Here is a 19,198-nt window from a genome sequence, read left to right on the forward strand (position 1 = left end):
ATCTTTTACTTTTTGGTTGTTTGATTGTATCCCCTACTAGAATGGAAGATCCATGAAAGCAATGATTTTTTAATATTATTTTACCCATTGCTCTATTTCAGAGCTGAGAAGAATGTAAGGCATATCCATCTCTTGGATAATGAAAGAATTACTTTATACAAGAGTAAATATGTTATTAGTGGTTAAAGAATATTCATTCATGATAATGATAGTTTACATATCAGTCTTTAGGTTTTCCCAGTGCAAAATTAATACATGTGAATTCCCAAATGAAATATATTTTAAATATGAGTAAATTTCCCAGACTAGTTCAGGGCTAAAAGGAAGCAAGTTTAGGAGTAAATAGGAATTTTTAAAATATATGCAAGTTTTCAAAATATGTTCTGATTTTAAAGTTTTGGGCTATTATCAGTACAATAAAAGATGGATTTTAATTGGGTTAATATAATATAAAAAAAGGAAATACTTAGAATATCATTCTCTTTTCTAAATAAAACAGGTTGTAGTAGACAATACTGTTTATCAATATCTTTTTATTTTATTTCATTTCATTTTTTGAGACAGAGTCTCGCTCTGTCACCCATGTTGGAATGCAGTGGCGCGATCTCGGCTCACTGCAACCTCCACCTCCCAGGTTCAAGCGATTCTCCTGCCTCAGCCTCCAGAGTACCTGGGACTATAGATGCGTCCCACCATGCCCGGCTAATTTTTGTATTTTTAGTAGAGATGGGGTTCTGCCATGTGGGCCAGGCTGGTCTTGAACTCCTGACCTCAGGTGATCCACCCACCTCAGCCTCCCAAAGTGCTGGGATTACAGGCATGAGCCACTGTGCCCAGCCTTCCCCTACGTTTTGAATGGAAAGTTAAAATGATAATTTATATCTGCAAAAATTTTGTAATAAAGTATTTGGATGGGAGATAAAGCCATATGCAATCACATGGTTTTAAAAACGGAGAGCAGTATGTTACAAACATGCTATTGCAGACTTCTAGGTTCCTTTAAATCAACCCCGATTCTAATATGAGAAGAAACTTAAAGCCGCTTCTGAGATACGTGGGAATAATCCTTCCGAACTGTTATCACTGACTAAGGCTTTTTATCTTTTTCAGATTTTGCCTTCCATAAAGATGTCTTCTCCAATAATATTTCCAGTTGTGCTATCTTTTCTTTGAATTGTTACTTCTTTTTGGTCGTTGGTATACTGAGTTCTGCGGGGTGATTTTTTGCACCTAAGGGTAAGAATTCAAAATTGTGAGGCAGGTATTTATAGTAGAACTCTGAATCCTCGTCTTTCACATTTTTGGAACAATTACTGAGGCTTTACTAGAGTACCTTGCTAAGGTGTGTGTGGCCTTTTTTTTTTTTTAAGGAAATTAAAAAACAACATAAGTGGGAGTGGAATGGGGTAAGGGAGGTGAATCATCCATCAAATAAAAATTTATTTAAGTACCGTTGTCTGTGATAAAGGAATTATTTAAGAGTCATCGTTTCAGAATAACACTGGAAGAATTAGTTTAAATGCATGCACTTCCCAATATTGTTACTGTTTTCTTTGGTATCTCACTAACATTGTAGGTGGGGAGGTGCTGGGGTCTATGGTAAAAAATAAATAAGTGCTTTATTTTTTGCTTTCTAGTGGATTTCCCTTATTACCTAATGAGGGCAGCAGCTTACAAGTTGATTCTGTTCAATTCAACAAATGTTTTTTTAGTATCTCCTAAGCGCCTGCTATATGTACAGAGTGAAGAAAGAACGAACCCTACCCTTAGAGAGTTTACCGTGTGGCTGTGTTGATTCACCTTCTGAGAAAAAATGTTATTTGCTTTCCTCAATTTTTTTCCTATCTATCAAAAGTAAACGTAGGTTCAAACATTCAAACCTATGAAGGCCTAAAACGAAGAATCACCTTCAGTTTGCTGTGTAAATTTCATTAAGTTTTATTTTAAAATATTCATTTAAAAATACAAACATATAAACTCATCAGACCAGGTTCTAGTGATCTGAGATAGAAGCATGGTCCAAACTACTTGACTGCCTTGTATTTTTGTTTTGTTTTAATCCAGGTGATCAGGTCTTTATGGGGAAAATCCCTGGTGTTTTTTCAAACAGGAAGGGCCCTCCTCCCTCTGAATGCCCGCAGTGCCGCCTTGTGCACCTTACAGAACAAGGAGAAAGTCAGTTTCTTCAAACTGTTTTCTAAAGAGCGTTTCCATTCGGGTTCCTGGTGATTCCACCATCTTTTCTTCACAATAGTGACGGTTCTGGAATTTCTACACAGTTTGAGGGGCTGACGGGGTAGACCAGGTGACTGGGAAGGGGCATGGCACATGACAAAAATTCGAGGAAACGTCCAGTTTCTTTTTCAAGGAATGCGCACAGGGGAAAACGCAAGTCCCCACGCCATCACGGGCCCTCCGCCGCGGCCGGACGACCCCACTCTCTGGAATGACTGGGCAGGGCACCTGGCCTCAGGTTCGAGCGGAGCCTGCGCTGAGAGGCAGGAGTTGGGTGGATGAACCACTTGTACGGTCTGCTCCCAGCTACCCAAAGCGAAAGGGTGGGCGAAAAAGCATTTGCAAAAGAAGAATACGTTAACCTCGCCAAGGAACGACCCCCACCCACCCTCCAGCGCCCAAGGTTTCCCACGAAGAGGTCGCCGTCGCCCTTCTCCAAGCCGGGCAGAACCTGTAAGGCATCACCACCTGCATCTCAAACCAACTAAGCAAGTGACGCTCCAAAGCCTCCCTAAACACCCTCTCTCCCCCGCATTCCAAACGCAACATCAAGGGCGAAAAGAGGCTGCACAAGTCACGTAGAAAATTAGACCGCCTCTTTCCATGGCGATAATCGAATTAGCCTCAAATTAAACGTGAAATTGGCCCTCTCCGGCTGTGGGGACAAAGCCCCTATTGTCCTGCTCGGGTAGCGGCAGCAGCAGTGCCCACCCCGCCCCGGCCAGCCTGGTCCCCGCCGCTGGGAGGATGAAGTCCGGGATGGGCCCTGGAAAAGCCTCGGCTGGAGAGGACGAGAACGCGCCCGAGGCTCGGCTCCCTGGCCGAGCGAGCGCCGGGTGGGCAGCTGCGGGGCTCGGGGCAGCAGGAGAGGGCTGGCGAAGCGGAGGGAGCGGGCGGGAGGGGGGAGGGAGGAGGGAGGCAGGAGTGCGGAGGGCGGAGGGCGTGCGGGAGGGAGTCCGCGAGTGCGCGTGTGTGTGTGTGCGCGCGCGCCCGCCCCGCGCGCTCCTCTCCCCGCCCCTCGCCCCCTCCCTGCGAGCGCCCTCCTCTCCTCCTTCCCCCGCCCCCCGCGCTCCCGCCCAGCCCCCGGAATCAGTGCAGCTGTTGCCGTGCAGGCTGCGGATTCCTCCAGTCCCTCCCTCGGCCGCCTCTCCTCCCGGAGCTAGCGCGCAGCCCTGCGCAGCAGCGCCCACTGGTCCCGTCCTGTGAGCCCCGGCCCCAGCCGCGGACAGACCCGCGGAGTCGCCTCCCGGCCCACCCGCCCGGCCGCCGAGGAGCGGGAGGAGGACGGGACCCCGGCGCCCCCACCCCATCCCCGGGAGGTAGGTAGGGGGCCCGAGGTAGGGAGATGCCAACTCACTGGGGCTGCCTCCCGGGCAGGCTCCGCGGCGGCGGACTGGCGGGAGGAGGGGCGCGGGCCCAGGGCCGGAGAACGCGGCTGCCCGCCTGCCCTGCGCCCGGGGAGCCGCGTGGGGGCAGGGAGGCTGCAGAGCCCGGGCGGGGGCGGCGCGGGGAGCCCGGGTCGCGGGTGCTCATTGGTACTCGGGTGATGCGGGACGAGGGGCGGCAGGCTCTGCTGTGAGGCGGCCGCAGATCCGCCGTGCGCACCGCTGCCGCCCGGCCCCGGCCCCGGCCCCGGCCCCAGCCCCGGCGATTCCTCCTCACTGCCTCCGCCGTCGCCTCCCTGCAGCCGGGCGCGGCGGCCCCTGGCGCGGAGGTGGGTGCGGAGCGGGCAGCAGGAGGGTCTATTTTCAGGTGCCCTCCCTGTGGCCCCGCGGGTGGGGAGCGGGGGCGGCTGTGACAGGGCCGGGCTCTGCGCGTAGCGGTGCAGGGGATGCGGCCAGGCGTGGTCCCGGCTGCGCCGCGCTGCAGCTGAGCTGGAGGCGGCGGCCCCGCGCCCCCACCCCCGCCCAGTCCCAGCGCTCGCTACCCTTCTGCGCCCGCCCCCCCGCCCTTTCTGCCGTCCCCACTCTCCCAGGGCTGGGCGTGAGCCGCCTCCGGGCGCCGAGCCGCCGCTGCGCCCGCCCTTCAGCTCCTGCCACCCTCTCTTCAACAGGTTTGTCTCAGCGCGGGGACCCTCCGGGCCTGCCTTGGGTAGGTGGGCTGGAAGCCCCTCTCGTCAGCACCCCCCACACCACGCCCACGGCCCTCTTTTAGGGGGCGCCTTCTCTTTGTTTTTGTGATAGGAAGGGTGCCAACTGCTGCCATCAGATGGGGAGGGGGTGGGGATCAGAACGCAAACCTCTGTCCATTATTTTTCCAACCCAAAGCCAGGCCAGATAGTGAGGACGGGGTGCGTGTGGGGGTGCTTTGGCGGAGGAGAAAATTGAATTCGGTGGGGTTTATTTGGGAGGGGATGTGCTTTTTTGGCAAGATGGATGGCTCACGGTGCCCTCGCCGTGATGCAGCACAATGCAGCAGTATCGCAGCTTCCTTGGTTCTCGCTGGCGGGGCTTGGCGGCCGCTCGGCGCCTGCGGCCCCCGCCCGGCCCCACCCAGGCCCGGGGCTGCCCTTGGCCGAGGCCTGAAGCTGCTACTACGTTGTCCTGCAGCTTCTGCTGGATGTGGCATCAGGAGGACCAGGTCACCTAGGTGTGAGCAGGGGAGAGTCTTCTCTTTTGGGATCATCCCTCCTGCACCTCTCGTTGGGCTGCGCTCTTTCGGAGGGGCGCCCTGCAGCACCAATGCAGGCAGAGGGGAGCCGGCCTGCGGATGCGGATCGGAATCTGATCTGCGACCAGGGGACCTGAGCCATAGGGAGGGGCTGCAGGAAGGACGGGGCCCAGTGGTGTGCGGAGGCAATGGTGCAGTCAGTGTGGGGAGTCGCGGCGTTATTCTGTGGATCATCCATAATGTATAACCACAACCCAGCTATGCATTAATTTCTTTCTATATGAAAAGTTGGTGTTTATTAATTGGACCTTCGCAACTGTGACATTACAGTACCTCTTCTGTCTTTGGTTAATACCAAGCATGCATTTTTTCTATAGGAAACCATTTTATAAATGAAATGATTAATGTGTTTTAGTTTTTATGTCACTAAGACATTATAAGTATGTTAAAATTCAGTAGGTTGTTTTAAAAGGAATGTATATGTTTTTTAATGGATAGTAAATGATTCCTTTAGCCTGTATTTGTTTTGTTTTCATCGTTTGCTCTTTCTAAGTCAAGTACAATTGCATTATTTGGATGCTTTATTAAGGATTATTAGGTGTATGAGTGTCATGATGGAGGGTAAGTTGGTATTCAGATTTCTCTTGATTCAGATAGCCTAGTTTAGTGTCCAGGCGTAACTAATGGGATTATGACAGTAACAGGCTGCATTTGTGTTTGTTTATATGTATTTTTTGTATACATATTTTTCACAGCTGTGACTGTGGAGAGGGTGGAGAAGGGCAGACCACCAAGGCCTCTTGACTGGTATCTAGTTAGGAGGAGATGGTTCCCAATGTTCTCATGTTTGGTCTCGGCCAGGGCACAGGGAATTTCCCTTCTAAATGCCATTTCTATAATTCATTTATTCCGTGTGGGATGGCAAATGGGATATATTTCAAATGTCAACCCAGGCTTTTCTAAAATGTGTAGGTGAAAAAGGAAATTTCAGTATGCTAGTTGGAAGGGAAGGTCAGTGTTTGCAAGCCAAGGGCGTGCCTGCTTGTGTTTTTAAAAATTTCTAGTGAATCCAAGTTAGTGGCTTTTGATTTCATGTGGCTCTGCAGAATAGAACTGCATGTACATTGTGTGGTGTATGTGCATTATTTTGAGTTTCTGTTAGAGAAACTCAAAATATGAAACTCCCGTTAAAGTATGGGACTTTTTGTGCTGGTTGTATAAAATCGTGTTGCGTACAGATTTTTATGAATGTTGTTCCCATGGATCATCCAGACGTTTTGGATTTACTTTGTTGTAAGAAATATCCTGTGTTGATGTCACAGGAGGTTTAGCTGTTCTGACTTACACACCAGGTGCAGAATTCTGTTGGGTTAAGCTCTTTGTAACTCTGTCATTGCTGGAGTGACCAAAACCTTCATCTGAAAGGAGAAGTATTGGGCAGTGAAGGAACTGCTGTCACTAGGTCGTCTCCCACGGTTGAGGTTTTCTATGAAGAGCTTCTCTTGGGCAGGACTAGTAACAACTATCTGTGATGTTGTAGAGCCAATGAGAAGACCTCATTCTGCTTGTGACACATCCCGAGCAGAGGCTTGGCATTGGCAGAGCTTCCTGGAAGGGTTTGTAGAGTGGTTGCTTTGTCTTGATGTATGAATGTATGACTTTACATGTGGAAGTACTATTTTGAAGTGGAAGGATTTTACTACTACTCAACATAGACATGATTAGTGGAAATCATTCAGTGTGGATACTGTCAAAATAATTTTAAGCTTTTCTTTTTAATAGCGTATTCTTATAGAACATTTTAAAGCCTGTTTTTTTTTGGTTTTTTTTTTTACGTGCAATGGCGTGATGCTCCTTTAATTATGTTGCACCGTAACTAGTATCTTCATTTTAATTGGGCTTTATTTAATGTTCTGTGGATCTCCCTATGATAGCCCTAGTTTCTTTCACTACGTTTTTGGGAATGCAAACCATTCTTCCATAAGGAAGGGGCTAACTACCCCTGTTAGAAGAGTGAGCTTTGTAGGTCTGTGGAAGTGAGTAAAGCATCTCATGGATTTTTCCTGTAAGTTTTCAGTCTTGGCTTTTTCTCAGGGCATCTTTTATTTGCAAAAGACCTAGTTTAGTACTCTGATTTTTCTGGTAGCACTTGTTATTATATTTAAATTTTTATTGTGTAGGAATAACATCATCAATTTTTTTTTCTACTCAGTGGTTAAAGGAAATTATGCCAGTTAGATATACCTGTGTTTCTATTTTTTAAACATCTCTCGAGAAGCCATTTTCATAATGTCCTTTGCTATCATAGTGAGATTCACGGACCTCCAACATTAGAATCTCCTGGGAGCTTGTTACAAATGCAGATTCTTAGGCACCACTCTGAACTCAGCCAATCGGAATCAACATTTTAACAAGACCTTTAAGTGAGCTGTATACACATTGAATGAAGAAACTCTATTCTATTCCTTCAGCAAAGGGACCTCAATATCAAAAGTTTCCTTCTTGCATTTTCCTTTCTTTTGCTGAAGTATCAGCACATTTTTTTTCTTGATGGTGGTGACAGAAGTGAGGCACTCACTGTAAAATATTTGTTTAATACAAAATTATTTTATAAAGCTGTTCTTTAATTCTTGGTGGAAGAGTCCTATATACCATGGTTTATTTATATTAATCAGTGTTTTAGGTTCTTTTGTTAAACACCTCTGAAGTTGAAAAACAGTTTTTTTCCCCTCTGAAAGAAGAAGGCATTGGTTTTGAGACATCAGAGCTGGAGCCCAGGAACCTCACCCCTGAGCAAAGGGTCCCCTCTGCTCCCTCTGCTCTGCTCTGGCATCTTGATGTCTGTCATCTGATATAGTCAATGTCCTGCCCTCTCGTCCAGTCTTTTCTTAGAGTTGTTTTTTGAATCAAGTAATTGGTAGGTACAAAATAATGTTCCTAAAATATATGTTAAAGAATCGTAAACCAGCTGGGCGCAGTGGCTCATGCCTGTAATCCCAGCACTTTGGGATGCCGAGGGGGGCAGATCAGTTGAGGTCAGGAGTTCAACACCAGCCTGGCCAACATAGTGAAACCCCATCTCTACTAAAAATACAAAAATTATTTGGGCATGGTGGCAGGCGCCTGTAATTCCCAGCTACTCGGGAGGCTGAGGCAAGAGAATCACTTGAACTGGGGAGGCGGAGGTTGCAGTGAGCCAAGATCATGCCACTGCATTCCAACCTGGGTGACAGAGTGAGACTCTGTCTCAAAAAAATAAAAAGAATCATAAACCAATGGACACTCGGGTAACCACCAGCTAGTTCAAGAAGAGCCTTATACATCCAGAGCCCACCTCCATCATCCCATCTGAAACAACCCCATCCTGAATTTTATGCTTATCATTCCCTTCTCTATGGTTTGTCCTTTTTAAAAAATCTTGATTGTGTATGATTTTGAACTTCATATCAACGAAATTATACTTTATGTATTTTTCTGATTCACCTGTTTAGATTAACCTTCTATTCCCAAGGTTTATCCATTTCATGGCTGTATTTCATTCAGTTTCACTTGCTGTATAGTATTCTACCATGATTTATTCATTCTACTCTAGATGGAGATTTGGACTGATTCCAGTTTTTTTGCTATTGTACAAGGGTTGCTGTGAGTGGTTTTTGTGTATGGCTCTTGGTACATATGTGGAGGCACACACACCCACTTGCTGTCTCTAGGGAATGAAATTTTCTGGATCACAGGGCATGTGCATCATCAGCCTTAATAGAGAGTGCCAAACTGTTTTTTACGAAGTGGTTGATTGTGTTCCCACTAGCCGTAAGTATTACAGTTGTTCCACAGCCTTGCCAGTGCTTCACATACCAGGCTTGAAAATCTTGTCCAGTGAAATGTTATCTCATTGTGATTGTTATTTGCAATTTCTCTGATTATTGAGGTTGAATGTCTGTTTACATTGTTAACCATTTGGGTTCTTCCTTTTGCGAAGTACCTGTTCAGTCTTTTACCCATTTATCGATTTGTAGTTCTATATGTAGGTTACCTACTAATCCTTTGTGGATCTTATGTCTTGCAACAATTACTTCTCAGCTTGTGTTTTTTTTTAAACTCGAATTTGTGATTTCTTTTGATGATCTGTTATTTGTAATTTAGCAGAGTCGTAATCAGTATTTTGTCCTTTAAAGTTTGTGAGGATAATTTTGTTATTGCAGAAAAGTTTTTCTTTGTTTGGAAAGAGCATTCGTTTTGGAATCAAACAGGTTCTGGGCCCAAATCCTAATGGTGTTGTATACTAGCCTTATGGCTACTGCTAGGTACTGGCTTTGAGCTAGTTACTCACTCAAGACCACAGTTTGCTCATTGGAAAAATTGAAATAGTATTAGTTTATCTTACAGTTATGAGGCAGCAGTGTACAGTTCCAGGCACATAGTGCGTGTTTGATTGATAAGAGTTCATTCCTTTCTCTTGGGACTGCCTAAGCACTATGACCCACTGATCCCTTTTGGTATACTTTGCAAAAACTACCTAAACATTTTTATGTCTGGAGAGCTATTAAATGGCTTATTCTAACTTTTATTTTTTAAAAGGCTGCATTACCAATGGCATTTATGTATTGATTACTACAGTCTGAAGAGACCACTTACTAGAAACCCTTATCAGTTTAGATTCCGCTTCTTGAAAGTAATATATTTGTACGCAGTTCTTTTGACCATTAAGCATTTATAGTATTAATGATCTCCCTTTGCTCCTACTCTGAGATTACTTTGTAATATTGTTTTTTATTTAATGAATAATTATTGGATACATTATCTTGCCAGGACTTGAAGTTGTTATGGTTTTTGGACTGGCTTAAAGTTGAATAAGAATTAGTTCCTGAATCAAAAGACTGTATACTTTAGTATATAGAATATATTTTATGTACCATACACAGAAGGTAAAATACCTTTTACAGGCTGGATGTGTGACTTGGGCAAACCCTTAACCCTCTGGTCTCAAATCTAATTTTATAAAATGAAAGACTTAGATGAAATCATAGTAGGGGTTAAAACATGGCACATGGCATCACTCGCTTCTGTTCCTGGCAGCCATCGAAAATCAGTAATGGTACTCTTTTTCCGCTGAGCTGAGATAGAGTCTCAGTCATATTCTCGACATGGTGTTCCAGGCAGTAACTACCAGTCGATTAAATCTGGCATTCAGTTTTTAAGCTCCTGTACACTTCTAAATTCTGTGATTATAATATACTTGAGAAACTCATTACCTTGGCAGTGTTCAGAATACAATGAGACAGGAAGAAACTAGAAGCAAGGAGACAGGAGAGAAGTGGGAGTCCAGAAGTAAAGGGAGCAAGTTACAGTGGTGGCCAAGGGAACAAGAAGGAGAGGAGAGATGGGAGAATGGTTGTGAAGGCCCAATCCTATGCCAAGCTATTTGTAGGGTGAATGGATGGGAGGATGGATGGGAGGTGGACCTAGTGGGTGAGGAGCTAAGCTAAGGTGATAAAGATTTCAAATTTGAATAATGACAATGAGCGTGTTTGGTGATGATGACGGAAACAGACAAGTCAAGGGCATGAGTGGATATTTGGGAGGAATATCAGTTTCACTTTAATATCAGTGTTTGAGTTTGAAGTTCCAGCAGAACCCTCAGTGGAGGTGGAGAGAGGTCATGGCTAGAGAGGCTGATGGGAAGCTTTGGATGGAGGGGCCCTGGGCCCCAAGCTTCAGGCTCTTTAGTTACACAACCCACCCACTTCGCTCACACACTAAGTGACCTTGGGCAAACTGCCTAGATTTCTTTGTGTCCCTCAACATCTTCATCTGTAAAATAGTCGTAATGAGAGTACCTAGCACATAGGATTATTAAAGCCAAATGAGGTAATTCAGCACTCATCACAATAAATTTTAATAATTATAAAATGTCGAATTTCTGCTTCGTTTGACTTAATTTTATGCTTTCTTTCAAATAAGCAGTTTGATTTGTTTAGAAAAGATACATTCTAGCAAATAATCATTTAGGTAAATAATACTAAGTTCAGTCTATATTAAACATGTCCCTATACATCATGTCAAAATAATAGGAAAGAAAAATCTGATTAATATATATGTATTTTTTAAACAAACAAGAAAATGCTAAAGCCCTGGAAGCTAAGGAAAGGATATGAGCAGATAGTTTATAAAAGAAGAAATCAAGGAGGCTGATAACTGTAAGTTCAAACTCACCAGTGTATGAAATACAGACCAAAATAATCAATTAATTTTTCCACTTAATGGATAGATAAAATGCTCTGGGCTGCTGTGAGATGGGAGCTCTGCATCACCTGTTGAGAGCATATTTTGATTAATACAAAGTTAGGGGAAACAGTTGGGTTATATATACGTAACAGAAGCCTTAAATACTTACACCTCTTGAACTGAAATCTCACATGTTGCTTGGTAACCTAAAAAAGCAATTAAAAATAAGGACAAGTTTTTAAACAAGGATTTTCTTGGCAACATTAATAGTGAAAAGGGGAAATTTTTTAAATGGAGCATAATCAGATAAATTATGGCACAGCTGTGGGGTGGAATTCAATATAGTGCTTAAAATAATGGTTTGGAAGAATATTACTGAGATGGGATGATGCCGATAATACAGGGGTTACTGGACATATTTGGATGCAAAACTGTATAGTGTAGTATAATCCTAGTTTTATTGTATTAAGTAAAAGACTGGAAGGAAATACATTAAAATGTTAATAGTTTGCTTTGGATGGTAGGTTGATGAGTGATTTCCTCTCTTGTATGAAAGGAAATTCCCATGACTTAATGTTTCTCTTTTTGAGTTTTGAAATATTTCACAGTAGAGAAGAATACAGTAAATAATACAGGTGACCATAAGGACCATTTTTGTTTGTTTTGTTTTGTTGTGTTGTGTTGTGTTTTGTTTTGAGACAGAGTCTTATTCTGTTGCCCAGGCTGGAGTGCAGTGACACGAACACAGCTCCCTGCATCCTCGACCTCCCGGGTTCAAGCGATCATCCCGCCTCAGCCTCCCAAGTAGTTGCAGGCGTGCACCACCACACAGGGATAATTTTTAAATTTTTATTTTTTTTGTAGAGATGCGGTTTCACTGTGTTGCCCAGGCTGGTCTTGAACTCCTGAGCTCAAGTGATCTGCCTGCCTTGGCCTCCCAAAGTGTTGGAATTACAAACGTGAGCCACTGCGCCCAGCCTTAGGCACCATTTTTTAATAATTAAAAAGGCAATCAACACTTTAAAAATTCTAATTTTTAAAAAGGAAAGAAAATATAAATCTGTCCAATTGTAGATCATTATTAAGAAATAGTTTTAAATCCAGTGATTGTTATATCTGTCCTTCTTTGCAGTTTTCTAAGAGCAATGATATAATGTGTAAGTTAGCATCTTAAGGGTATAGGTGTGAGACAAATTAGTGTATTCAAATGTATTAATTCTCTACACTAACCTAGGCAGCTTAAAAAGTGCAGAGGACTGGAGTGCTTTGGTATTTCCAATCTCCACACTTGAGTGCAGAGCAGTGGAATTCCATGACGTGCTTGTTCTCACTTGTGGAAACCTAAACACTGCTACTGGTGCTAGTTTGTAACCACTAGACCATCGTGTTTCATTGGAGTTGGTCAGAAATGAAGATAAAATTCCAAGTGAACATTTTAAAATAAAAATCACTTCAGATTTAGATTTACTTTCAGTGAATGGTGTCTCAGCATCTGGGAATACTGTAGGCTGAGATTGAGAGGAACTAATTTTAATATTCTTCCTTTTTTCTATGAAAAGAAATTATTATACAATGTTATGTTTTTGTATATGTAACATGTATGATGCATACATATCGTGTTTATCATATATATCTCTCTCTCACACATGGGAGAGAGATGTGTGTGTTTGATTGAGTAATCTCTACCACGAAGGGAGGCACAAGGCTATTTTAAAACATTTTAAATGGGGAATTTTATAGAGACAGTATTTTGAAAATGAATCCCATGAATGAGTCAAGTTGTCCTTAGCCAGTGGAGGAAGTGTTTGGGAGGGAGTAGTACTTTCTGTTTTGTGGTCCAAAGTCTCTAACTGTATTGGTACTTTGTAAAATGTAATTTACAAAAATTAATGAATTTCCATGAATTTTGTAATTTTTCTACCATCAGCTTTAATTGAGTAGTTGTTTGAGTAAGCTTTCAGGATTAATTGTGCTTTGACATAGGAAAATAAGATGTTATCAAGATTGCTTTAAAACTGACCCTTGTTTATGGGAATCATACTTTCTTATCTTAAGAAACTCTCAACTGTGAGAGTAAACAGCTGAGCGATTTTTGGAATCATTTAAATATCTCTGCTCTAGAATCGAGAGTGCCCTGTTAGTTTTGATCTTCAATATACAAATTTGAAGCCACTAGTTAGGCCGTAAAATATGTATTAGAACATAACTATAGATTTTTACCCAATAGATCAACTAGTATGAAATTTAGAATGATATATAAGTACAACAGAATTTATTCCTTTGAGGTATATATGTTCAATGTGTAATTTGTGTAATTAAGTATGTTTATTCTTAGAAAGTTCATGAGCCCATTAACAGTGGTTATCTTGGGTAATGGAATTGCAAAATATTTAATCTCTGTATATTTCTTCTCTCCGTATTTTCTAAGTTTTGGGAAATAATTAATAAAGTCTTGCTCTTTATCAAAAATATCCTAACACTTCAGACCAAACCTCATTTTAGCTGGATACGAACTAATCAAATGATTAATCAGCTAAATATGCTTTCTGCTGTTCAATTTTTTTCTACCAAACTTACAAAAAAGCAGTATTAATAATGAAGATATAAAGAACACTGAAATTTTTAAAAGATCTTTTCATTCCTTGTTTGAATGTTCATTTTTGTTACAGCCTTGGCAGTTCATTACTTCTGCAGAGTGTGGGAAAAGCTGTAGGAACTGGGCTGCGAGAGCGCCTGACAGAAACATTGTCCAGGAGGAATCAGCCACTAATGGTCACTGCCTTTGGCTCTGGATGAAGTTTCATTTCCCTGCAGTACTCTTGAGTGGCTGTTTCAGGGATACACTTTGTTCTAGTGTGTTTGCCTCAAGGCCAAATATAAATGTTGAAGGGCTGTACATTTTTCTGGAATGTTCTTCACCAGCTGTAAAGTCTTGGGCTGGGATAGGGATAGGGCATTTTTTTGCGGGGGGGTGGGAGGTGGCTTTTTTCTCTTTATCTTATCTACTTGAACGGGAAGGAAAACCTAGATTCTTCTTAAAATAATGCTTATTTATTTTGATCTGTGATGTTTAAACATTTTCCACAGCATTTTGAAACCTGCAAGCATAAGCATAGGAGTGCCTTTTTTTTTTTTTTTTTGGAGACAAAGTCTTTTCTTGTCCCCCAGGCTGGAGTGCAGTGGCGCGATCTCAGCTCACTGCAACCTCCACCTCCTGGGTTCAAGCGATTCTCCTGCCTCAGCCTCCCGAGTAGCTGAGATTACAGGCGCCTACCACCGTACCCAGCTAATTTTTGTATTTTTAGTAGAGTCTGATTTCACCGTGTTGGCCAGACTGGTCTCAACCTCCTGACCTCAGGTGATCCGCCCTCCTTAGCCTCCCAAAGTGCTGGGATTACAGGTGTGAGCCACCACGCCCAGCCAGGTGTGCTTTTACAGTGATTACAGTAGTCGTAAAAATTAAAATATTCTTTGTATTTTTATCACTTTAGAATCCCTGATTTTTTTGACAATGTCTGCTAATATATACAGTATATATAGTTTTTTTGAATAGCTGATGAAGAATATATACCATCATAAAGGCATAAGTTAGCATAAAATCTTCATAACAAAAATAGAAAAGTATTTTTAAGATATCTTTTTATTACCGAAATAATAGATGTTCATTTTAGATCATATGGAAACTAAAGATGAATAGAAAGAAGAAAATTAAAATCACTAGATACTACATGACCCCAGAAACATGCGGTTAATATTTTAGTGTTTCTCGGCTGGGTGCGGTGGCTCACGCCTGTAATCCCAGCCCTTTGGGAGGCCGAAATGGACGGATCATGAGGTCAGGAGTTCGAGACAAGCCTGGCCAACATAGTGAAACCCTGTCTCTACTAAAAATACAAAAAATAGCCAGGTGTTGTTGGGGCGACTGTAGTCTCAGCTACTTGGGAGGCTGAGGCAGGAGAATCACTTGAACCCAGGAGGCGGAGGTTGCAGTGAGCTGAGACCGCGCCATTGCACTCCAGCCTGGGTGTCTGCTAATATACACAGTATATTGGCAGAGGGATTCAGAAAATAAGGGATTCAGAAGAATCCCTTATTTGGAGAAAGTCCACCCAGCCCAGCTCAGATTTTTCCCTCTTAACTGTGAAAAGGACCATCTCTGACCTTTAGTGTTTAAACCCCAGAAGAAGGCCATTTGTCACTTTTCCTTAGGGCCCGTTATCCAAACGAGACTAACACACACATGTGTGTTTCTCTTTTAAGCCTTTTTTTCTTCTGTGCATTTTTCTTCGTCTCACAAATACGTATTAAGGGTCAATCCTCAAATCTTAGAATGAAGATATAGAGTTTTGACAGTCTGTATGATCACATGATGATGTTCAGCACTCTTGCAGTTTATGCATGTCACATGGCAAAACATAAAATCTAATGACTGGTCTATAGTTAAAGCTGTAGCATGAACACTATCTGTTGCCCCGAGCTGTTTTAGGGGTGGGATGTTAAAGAAAAATGGCGAAGGAAGAGAATTCAAAAATTGGTTTATTGTAGCTATTTCTCTTTTCTGAATAATGTCTTTTTATAATGGAAAAATACCAGAAATTAAGTTCTCATTAGATAACATGCTTTCTGTTTTGTTCTGAAGGGAATTCCCATCACAGTTGCATTAATTCCCCTGAGAGACGTCTCCATATGCTTCGGACAACGTCTGATTTTACTTTTGTCTTCCGATTTCAGAAAGTCTTTGAAACGGCTATCCTATAATGTGTCGCAGTGGAATGGATGTGGTTATTATAATCTTGGTTTGAAGTGTAATAAATTTTACTGGGCTGGGTTTGGTTGTAACTGATGAAAGCATATAATAGAGCTCAACTTTCTTGGGGTCTTTGTATTAGCTGGATTCTTTAAAATTCTATCTTGGGATTTAGGATCTGTTTCAAGGAGAGAAAGCTTTATCTATATTTGATTATGCAAGCCAGTTCTTTAAGCCTTTAGGACGTCAGATGGATGGAGGTGACTTACCAGCCTTTGTTGCCTTAACTCTAATATTTGGCTTCTTTCTGAGGAAGGTGCCAAAACGACTTCCACATCTGCGGAAGGAAAAGAGGGAGTGGGAAGAGGGGAGAAATATTTCATTGGAAGATAAAAAAAGCCCTTTCCAGCAATTTCCTTTAGAAACTTGGGGGGTTGCTGTTAGTCTCGTTTGGATAATGGGCCCTAAGGAAAAGTGACAAATGGCCTTCTTCTGGGGTTTAAACACTAAAGGTCAGTGATGGTCCTTTTCACAGTTAAGAGGGAAAAATCTGAGCTGAGCTGGGTGGACTTTCTCCAAATAAGGGATTCTTCTGAAACTCCCAACATGATGGGAATCATTCTGTGTGCAGGTGGCTAAAGCCCATCAAGGGAAATGCTTGATGGTTGCTGTGCCTGAGCTGCCTGAAGCCTGGTGTAGGAGTCTCAGCTTGATCTTGAAGCAGCTGCAAATGTTAGGTCTGGACACTTGGGATGGCAGCAAGACCAGGCGGTGCCCAGAGTGGTCCCAGTGGCCTAGGTTAGGGGAGGGCAGGGGGCTGGAATGTGGCCTTAGCCGGTCCTCTGAGCAGATGAGAATACCTGTCACTATTTTGGGAGATGAATTTTGGTCAGGGATACTAGTCAGGTGACTTCTCTGAGAAGGCCTGGTCCTTCTCACAGCAAGGTTGACAAGTCTGTGCTGCCAGTTGTCCTTAAATACCCAATTTATCTCCTGGAGTGGAGTTGGGGAAGTGCCTCTAGCCTGGAGCAAAGAGATTTGCCTGCCATTTGGGAAGGAAAGAAACCAGCACACATCCTGTGTTTCATTCTTTGTTTTGAAGGTAGGTTTTTGTCTGTTTGCTTGTTTTTAAATCAACACCCACTGCTAAAGGAGATCCCGAGTTTCCCTGATAATCAGGATGATTTCTTACTTTGAAAGGCCTATTTTGCCTTTGAAGTGTGTGTTTCTGACATAGGTTTCATCCTAGTTCTATAAATCTTAATTCATAAAAGGTAAAAGTTTAATTAGAAGGCTGATGTATCGTCTTGTTTCAGAGGAAGACTGTTCTTGTCTGTCATTTGAATTTTTTATATATATTTTTCTGGCTGTGAAGAAATCTTTTATTGGTATATGTGTACATGCATTTTTTATTCTTAATTATAGTATGTATTTCCACTGGACTACACTCTTGTTAAAGGAAACCTTTGTTCACATGAAATAAACATATCTTTGGTGAGTCATACTTGAGAACTGCTTCTCAGTCTCCTCAAATTTTAAAGTCAGTGGTATTTCATGTAAAGAATGTATCGGTAGCTGGCCTATCTCTGGAATGTTGTGCAGCTGTGCAGAGCATGAGGCTCACGTGTGCTAATTAAATATGTTTTTTAGCAAGAATGGAATGTAGCAGCGTTTGAATGGCTTCAAAAACCATTTCATTTTGTTTCTGAAGAGGGCTTTTTTTGTTTTTGCCAACTATTAACCATTAGAGAGTACACTGACTTTTAGAGGATGTATTACTATGTTAAATTGTTCTGTTCAGCTGAACGGGGTGGCATGTGCCTGTAATCCCAGCCACTCGAGAGGCTGGCGTGGGAGGATCGCTTGAGCCCAGAGCTTCAAGACTAGCCTGGGCAGAGTGGAGAGAACCCGTCTCAAACCCCAGAGTGTTCTTTTCCCAGAGTTAATGGGGCTCATTAAATACTGAGATTATCCTTTAAAACAAGCTTGTCCATCCTGCGGCCTGAGACGGCTTTGACTATGGCCCAACACAAATTTGTAAACTTTCTTAAAACGTTATGAGGTTTTTTTGTGTGTGATATTTATTTATAGCTCATTAGCTATCATTACTGTTAGTATATTTTATGTGTGGCCCAAGACAGTTCTTCCTCTTCCAGTGTGACCCAGGGAAGCCAAAAGATTGGACACCCCTGCTTTAGAATATACCCATTATTAATAATCTTCAAAATGTAGGGGTTGGGTGGGGTGGCTCATGCCTGTAATCCCAGCACTTTTGGAGGCCAAGGTGGAAAGATTGCTTGAGTCCAGGAGTTTGAGATCAGCTTGGGCAACATGGTGAGACCTGGTTTCTACGAAAACAAACAAAAGAACAGAATGTAGGCAGTGGTGGCATGACTAAGGTTCTAAGGTTTACCATCTTTAGTTAAGGTGTCCCTTGATCTTGCTCATTTCCCTTGGTATCAGTTCTCCTTCACATTTGTCCCCAGTTTGAGCAGTTTTCTGATACATGTTTTTTGGCTGAGTGTGAGTTGTATCTTTTGGATTAAACTCCATTCACTCAGACGGTGGTCTGATTTTTTTTTCAGTCAGGCATTGTGCAAAGTGACCTGATGGGGATAAATGGCAGATTGGTTGTGTAATGCGGCAACATCTTACTTGGTTGTCTTTAGAGATAAGTGGGACGTGATTCCAGCAAGGCTGTGCATCAGATGTTGGAATGTGTTGGAGAATTGCCAAGAGGTTGGGAGCAAGCTGTGTGACAAGCACTAATGCAGCCTTGGCCTGCTTTAAAATAGCTGCAGGTTAACAAATATCTTGAAACGTGGCATTTCATCTGAGCAAAATTGCTCCTCTGAGTGTGTTACCAAGAGATACTTTGCTCTTTTTTATCGATGTTTATTTATTTTTGCTGTTTCAGCTGTTTTAAAACATCTTACGAGCATATGAAGAAGATAATTCTCTATAACATCTTATCTTGAATGATTTTACTGGAGTAATTAGTAGCACATTATCCGAAACTCACTTGTAGTTCTTCTGCCCTGCTCACCCAACTCACTGCAGAATATATAGTCTTTGTAGTTTGAATAAAAACTGGGCCCTGAAGATTTTTTTTTTTAAGACTGAGTCTCACTCTGTTGCCCAGGCTGAAGTGCGGTGGCAGGATCTCGGCTCACTGCAAGCTCTGCCTCCTGGATTCACACCGTTCTCCTGCCTCAGCCTGCTGAGTAGCTGGGATTATAGGCACCCACCATCACGCCCGGCTAATTTTTTGTATTTTTAGTAGAGACTGGGTTTCACCGTGTTAACCAGGATGGTCTCGATCTTGACCTCGTGATCCGCCTGCCTGGTCCTCCCAAAGTGCTGGGATTACAGGCGTGAGCC

The 19,198-nt window shown here is 42.8% G+C and overlaps 1 protein-coding gene across 3 annotated transcripts in view; it reads left to right on the plus strand.

The window, feature by feature from the left end:
- The first annotated feature begins 3,357 nt into the window (after nt 1–3,357).
- Nucleotides 3,358–19,198, plus strand: part of LOC105465041 (spectrin beta, non-erythrocytic 1) — a 213,751-nt gene continuing 197,910 nt past the window's right edge. Inside the window, exon 1 of one of the 3 annotated variants that reach the window (XM_011713237.3) lies at nt 3,358–3,554. The gene's annotated coding sequence lies outside the window, so the exon portion shown is untranslated. Of the gene's footprint in view, nt 3,555–4,266; nt 4,289–19,198 lie in introns of those variants that run through there. The other 2 variants (XM_011713234.3, XM_071076693.1) reach the window with 2 other exon arrangements.

The sequence above is a fragment of the Macaca nemestrina genome, chromosome 13 (genome assembly GCF_043159975.1).
Source record: "Macaca nemestrina isolate mMacNem1 chromosome 13, mMacNem.hap1, whole genome shotgun sequence".
Taxonomy (NCBI): domain Eukaryota; kingdom Metazoa; phylum Chordata; class Mammalia; order Primates; family Cercopithecidae; genus Macaca; species Macaca nemestrina.